This window comes from Limanda limanda, chromosome 1 (assembly GCF_963576545.1).
Source record: "Limanda limanda chromosome 1, fLimLim1.1, whole genome shotgun sequence".
Classification (NCBI taxonomy): Eukaryota; Metazoa; Chordata; class Actinopteri; order Pleuronectiformes; family Pleuronectidae; genus Limanda; species Limanda limanda.
In genome coordinates this window covers 11,171,972-11,179,522 of record NC_083636.1, presented here as the reverse complement: position 1 = coordinate 11,179,522, position 7,551 = coordinate 11,171,972, and positions in this window count along the sequence as shown.

Below are 7,551 nucleotides of genomic sequence, written 5' to 3'. Positions count from 1 at the left end.
TTACAGGCAAAAGCTTGAGTTTCTAACTAAATAAAATGTTACCTCTTTATAATTTCAATTCCTAGTGTCATAAATCAGTGACATTACATAATTTTTAATGTTATTGCCATTAAAAGTGGAGCTTTTATCTATGTATTACTTCTAAGGAGGTTATTTTTTTACTCCATGTAGTTATTACTTTCTTCTGAAATAGAGTGGAATATAAAGTATTACAGAACTAATCAAAACTGCACTTCAATTTCCTTTTATCAATAGATGACAGATATTGTTTCAAGAGATGCTTGATTCTATTTAGTATGCTCTATACGTGTGTGTGTGTGTGTGTGTATACGGCCTGATTACTATTCTTCTTCAGCACATAATTAACTACACCTTTATATTACTTGCAACTTTTAAATGGCCATAAAGGGTTAAAATTGATGACACAGCGCTTTGTCTGAAACCTTTATTCAAATGCCCTCTTTGCTTTTAATTGGCTTCCTGCAGCCACCTCTTATTTTTCTTTTTAAGTTGCTGATACATTGAAACTTTGCCAAATGGCTGTAAATGTGCTATATGGGCCCTGATGGCGATCTGTAACCAGGACATGGTCTCCGAGTCAGTTTTTAGCTTTTGTGTAACGTCACCGTTTTGATCACAGTTGTTCTTTCATGGCCCCTATTTGAAAATGATTCATGAAATATAATTAATTTCTTCTTTAACTTCCTCTGCCAATGCAGAAAGTCGGGTCAAAACAGGCCAGTCATAAACCGTGCTGCTGAAAGTGGTCCAGCTTATCATTCAGTATCAATCACACAGTGTGACGTGCATAATGAACACGAGCCCATTTGCTGAGTCACAATATAAAAAATATTCTTTGACCTTATTTAAAAAACTCAATTCAAATCAGTGCTGCTATATTTACGGACCTGTGTTATTACACCGTGAACAAGAGGCAGCTGCCCTGATGAAGATGGTATGAAATTGAACACCACTGCAGACACTCATTTAATGTAGATTTGAAATGTACTCTGGTCATTTTCTTTCATTAACCTGCATTAATAATACATTTTAAAGACTAAATAATACATGCGACCATTCTTCTGTAGCACAAATTTGAATTTAATTGAGATTTTTGTTCAGCTGTTGTATCATTTATAAACTATCAAACGGCTCATTAGGCTTCACTGATCGCTGTATGCTGATATGTAGATATTGATTGTTACAATGAAATGCTTTGTACACGTGTGGCTGACACAGAGCCAACCGATTTTTTTTTCTTCAAGTCTTTTTACCATTTTTCATGACCCATAGTTGTGCTGGGGCTCTTTGATATCTCGTATTCTGCACAGCTTAATGAAGGTTTCAGTTGTAGACTGATGGACCTGTAGCACATGGGAATCAACATGAAGTTCAGGACACATTAAACCCTGTATCAATGTATATCTTCTTTTTTCATTTTCATGTACACACCACTGAAAGAAACCTGAAACATTTTGCATTTTAGCGTAACAAAGGGATCTCAGACCGACGAGGTCTGAGATCATAAAATGCTCTATTTAATTTTAGCAAAGGGATAATAACACAATTCAAAGTACAGCTACTACTAATAATAATAATAATACAAATATCTATGATAAAAACAAAACATTTCTTGCAATACAAGCAGGTCCTCTGTTCAGTGCATGGGTTTCAAATACTTTTATAAGAATAAGCTTTAGATCCGTTTTTCAAAATAGAAGGTGGCGTGTTCAGATTGCTTGTTGTACCAAAAGAAAGCCAAACAAAGTCCAAAGCTATTAAATTTAAAACATTAATATAATGATGATATAAATCAGAGTTTTTGCAGAATAGCTGAAAATGTAGCAGTGAAATAGGCAATTCATCGTTTCAGCCCTAAAATCTTCTGTCTGTGAAGCTACATGCAGTCCTCATCCCTCAAAAGGGACCCGGGGAAGTTTCACAATACTAGTGATGCTAAAAGAGGAACTCCAGCGATTTACACATCAAAGCCTATTTACAGGTCTTTGGGAGGACTATCGGAAAATATGTGGCATAAATAGAACAAAGCCTTTGTTGCATCTTGCTGTGCTGTTGCATCGAGGGTAACCTAGTCACAAGGTTTTGAAAAGGAAGAAGAATGTGAGCAATAAAAAACGGTAATATCTGGTTGTGCTGCATTGATTTTTTTTTATCCTGTCCATCGCGTGTCGACAGTATAATAGAACTGATGAGGGGATTCGCTCTTTTCATAGTGATGATGAACTGAATCAGTGAGCAAGGCAATTTATTCATTTGATCGCATCCGTGATAGAAAATAATAAGATAAATATTGACTTTTGGGCTTCTTCCATGAGGCTGTACAAGATGTTTGTAGATAATCGATGAAGATATTGTTGTTTGTTTTTAGCCTGTTGGGAAAGATAGCTACTCTTTGGTTTAAGGGAAAAGCGAGATAGCTTTATAGGACCTCATGTTGTTATTTATTCCCTCAAATCCATCCACATTCTTACAAAGCAATGCATATATTGAAAGAGTTCTTGGTCATTATATTGCAGATTATATAAGAAAAGATCCCTCAATCAAAGCTTATTTGAGGTTTCAGCATTTGCAGTATTCAGCTTATTTGATCACTTTTATTTTTGCTTTTATTTTAACAACCAGGGGCACACTGGCTATCGGAAAATTCAGAAAGAGTCCAGATTGGACGGTCTATTCCAGGCCGAACACTGGTGGTCAATTTCTGATGTCAGTTACAGTTTGTTCCAGGGCCGTGGCATGTATTGGCCCACCTGCCACTGCAGCAGCCCAACACTGTCTGTTTCTGTCAGACTGGGCCAATCTAACACTGTCAATAGTGAGGGTGGGAGTTATGAGTCAAATCTCCCGATTTGGACAGATCCTTGGCTCAGTGGCGCTGATCAGAGGGAGTTTACTTATCATCAGGGTTGTGTGGCAACAGAGACAGTTCAGAGCATTTTTGGCAGAAAACGAGGGCAAAAAGAAAGAAGGCAGATAAAAAAAGAAATGGGTGGTGCAGATACAATAAGAATTAAACAGAGAAACATGTCGGCACGAGATGATTAAAGGTGGTGGAGAGGTGCAGTCACTGTGGCCACTGATGAGGCAGGACACAGCAGCAGGGACACAACAGGTGCACCATTAGTAATACATTTATTATAATTATAGCAACACTAAAATGAGATAAATTACACCGCCAAAGCATCCCTGAATACCACATTAAAACAATTTATCTTTCAAATGTTAGGTATTTATTTTATTCAGCACATCGCCAATATGACCAGGCAATTTTTCACTGTGGCGTAGCATATCAAGATATTGGACCCAAACAACAAGTGACGTGATTTGAGAAATTCAGAAAATCTCTTTTGTGACATTCCATTTGAGTGCAATGGAAAGGGAAATCAGAGGAACTTAATGTTATTAAAATAGGGGTAAGTATCTCTACGTTGTGGCCAGGGCTGTGTGACACCTTCAGTGGTTTGTGCAGGTTGTTAAATTGGATTCAAAGTGGCTGATATTGAGTAATTGGTCGGTAAAGGATTCATGATGCATAATGAGAACTAATGGAATCAGTAGCAAGATGAGCACCACTCTGTATGTGCAGTGTACATCCTTTACTGTAGGCATCTGACATGCTGTGGTTAGATAACCCCACTGATAACATTACCTATTGTTCTGTTAGACTAATTCTGAGCCAACATGCACCACACCAGGACCCTGGAAACGAAGCAGCTAAATGGAATTCAGCCATAATTCATGGTACCATTCACACCGGAGCTTTTCTTACTGTGTCAGCGGTGACATACATCTGTGTGTGTGTGCTTCCACTACAGCACTGGGTTCTTATTACAGTCCAGGACCAAAGGATCAAACACTGGTCATCAGTCTCATCACATCACTGTCATGCACTTGTGCCCAGCATAGTCACACGGGCACACACATGCATGCACGTGCAGTAGCATACACACACACACACTGCCCTCTGCGCTCACTTTCCCTCTCTTGACTGAATGCTTAGTTGAGCTGTCTCCATGGGGACTGTCTCCTGGATACAGACACACACACACAAACACACACGCACGCACGCACGCACGCACGCACGCACGCACGCACGCCCCATCCCATTTTTCCCCTGGCTAATCAAAAGCAAAGCGCCGTCAATCATACACCCCACCCCTCCAATCTGGACTGTGTCCTTGGTTATAGAAAGCAGTCATCCTCTCCATTTCTTTTTCTTCCCTTCTTTCTGCCTCTCGTCAGCCTCAGCCTGACCAGCCCTCTCATATCAAAGCCAGCGAGGACAGCTTTCAGGCTGTGGATCTGAACAGCGGGTGGCTGTCATGGCGGGAGGTGGATTAATCCGCCCTGGCATTTGAAACCCGCAGGACACTTCCAAACAGTTACATCTGCGAGGAACCCTGCAACGCCACTAGTTAAGGCACGCCAGGCGCTCATGTGAACAATGACACAGCTAAAGTAATCTGTCGTGACCTGACGATTAATGGGAGATGGTGACACTCGGCTCGCAGGTGGTTATTGGAAGGTAACTGATCGTGTATCATTTAAAGGGAGATGAGGACTGGGAGAGAGACAGGGATTCTTTTACAGCCGCACATGCTGGTTTCACCGTTGTCCGTTGGCTGTGTTATAGGACGACAATCAAGAGTATTGTTCTCGTGTATCCAGCATGAACGAAAATAATTATGCTTCACATTTTTGGAACCAACATAGACATTTTTGAATTTCGATTTATTTTCTGGAAAGTTTTAAAGTTATATTCTTACACTGACGTCATTAGGTAGCACTCTTTTTTTTTTTTTAAATAAAATATAAGATAATACAAGAAAAACGTCCACATTTACATTTTGAGAATATTTATTTGCCAAGAAGACTAATACGATCACATTTATATGTGGTAAAAACTCTGATCCAAAAATATTTAAGGGAACACTTCATCATCACTCTTCAACACTAATTAAATTAAACTTCTTGGACAGCAAACTTTCCATTAGGAAGCGTAAGCGATTGTGAATCAATTTCATAGACAGGAGAGGACAAAGCAGGACAACCCAATAAAGGGAATGGTGTTGCAGGTGGTTAATGGTGGACTGATTTCTTTTGATTTAGGCATTTTGATTGTGCCATCATTATTAATGGTAGCAGTAGGCGGCACCTGCAGCCCAGTCAGGTTAATCCAGCTCTTCCAAGAAGGCACATCAATACCTGCCATCGTAAGGTCTGCTGCGTCTGGGAGAAGTCTCAAGAGCATGGAGGAGAGACCTGGAGACCGGCCGTTACACAAGGAGAGCTGGACTGGGCTGGAGAAGGACAACAACCCCACAGCAGGACTGGTATATGCTCCTTTGTGCAAGAAGGAACTGCCAGAGCCCTAGAAAACGACCTCCAGAGGGCTACTGCTGTGAAACTGTCAGAAACAAACTTCATGAGACTTCAAATTTTCACTTAGATTTGAGTGTGATCTTGAATCCAGCCCTCCCTGGGTTAATTTGGGTTTCCATTGCCTTTTTAATGTGATATATTGTTCTTAATGGATAACACAACATGTGTCAATAATTACTCTTTTCAAATTTAATTTCAACCTTATTATTTTGTTTATTTAGACTGCATAATTTGACAGTTCCCTTAATTATTTTGAGCATTGTATTTAGGTGCTACTTACTGTAGATGACAAGGTGGACAATACAACCTCTCTGACTGGAAAGACTCTCAGCAGGGTTACTTTGTTTGGACTGGGGCTGTCTGCCAGTCCCAGTGCTTCACTGGGACCGCCTGTGACGACTTGGCTTCAATTTGAATGGAACTGAATCAGTTTAATTAAATAGTAACCACATTTTTTTATTGGCAAACCACTACTATTCAGAAATTACACATTGGAAAACAGAGCCTTGTGAATAATATCGGTCGTGCAAATATATCCACTAAAATTATATTTAAACATACAGGAATTAAAATATGTATTCATATGGTTGAAGGGTTCATTAGATGATAACATATCTGATAGAACAGCAGGCCCACACAGGCAGGACATCATAATAGAGATAATATGCTGTGGTCGTGTCTCTCGCTGCAGAAAGATACACATTTTTCTTCTGGCTGCAGTTCAGCAACTGAGGAAACTAGTGTGTCTCATCTGACTGGTCAGATAGAAACCTGCACCACGGCTCTGACCACTCTTCTCTATATGCAGCTGCAGGGGAACATTATTCAAAGTCAGGTCCCTGGACCAGGTTCCTCTTCTCAGGCTTGTTGGCTGGTTTATCCTGCAGAAGAATGGCTCATGCTTTTAAATGAATACAATCGAACTAACAAACTGAGACGAAAATCTTTTTATCTCTGATGTATCTGTTCATGCTGCAAATTTCTATCAAATTCCTACCAAATAAGACTTTTGTCGACTCAATATTTTTGAAAATTTGATTTAATTTTATCCTAGAGTTATGATCTTTGGTTCTTGGGCCTGAAAATTATTTTGCCATCACTTGTCACCAATCACAGCAGGGGATTTTGCAGAAAGGATCTATATGTGCTAAGTGAAGCAGAGTGAATGGAAGGAGACGGATACACCTTCCCCAGTGTGGCCGAGAACTGAGCCATTAGCACTTTTGTCGTAAGCCAATTCGGTTTCACTGCTCGAGATTGATCAGACCCTATAGAGTTCCACTTTGAAAGCCTTGCATTAAATCTGTAAATGACAGCTAAGTGTGCTGCTCTTTTGTTTGGTGCAATCTTTTGTAGCTCTGCCATTCATCAGGAACTTAATGTGCATATGGCTCGTCGCTACTTTGGCACAGGGGGAGACAAGTGTGACTTTTCCTGGCTGAAGCTGCCACAGCAGATAGAGAGCCCTATGGCTTTCTGGCCAGGGACAGTGATTGAGAAAGGCCAGCTGGCTTACTCCGGGTCTGGACGTGAACTGACAGGAGAAATATGGTCTTGGGGACTGCCAGAGGAGAAGGGGGTTCTGGGAGAGATATGTGTTGGCCAAGGTTGGCCGACAACACTCAACCATTCATGGCTTAAAAATCTAGGGGAGGTTGAAAGCTCCCAGCTACAGTTGGACAGAGTCTGACCCGGCAGGAGACCAAAACGACAGGACAATGTCAAAAGACATTCTGATCACACGAGTGCCCAGTTCCTAAATTTCATCCAACAATAAAGACGATTTGAGACCATGATCAAAGTACAACAGTTTATCTTGCAATTATATTAAATCTTGCAAAAACGACACATTGTAAGTTTTATTATTTTACTTTGACGTGCAGCCATAGGGAGAAAAAATCATTAAAACAGAGTTAATGCCTTATTATCGCAGGGTAAACAATTCCAAACAACAAAAACAATAATAATTATGATCTTGTTGCTTTACCATAGGATCCAACAACACTTTAACAATAATAACATTTAATAAAAATGCAATTATCAAAGATAACTTTGATCCCATGCTTCTATTTAAATACTGTATCATTCCTCATTATAGGTGTTGCCATGTTTCATGTATCTACTTGCTCTAAAAAAAAACACAGGCAG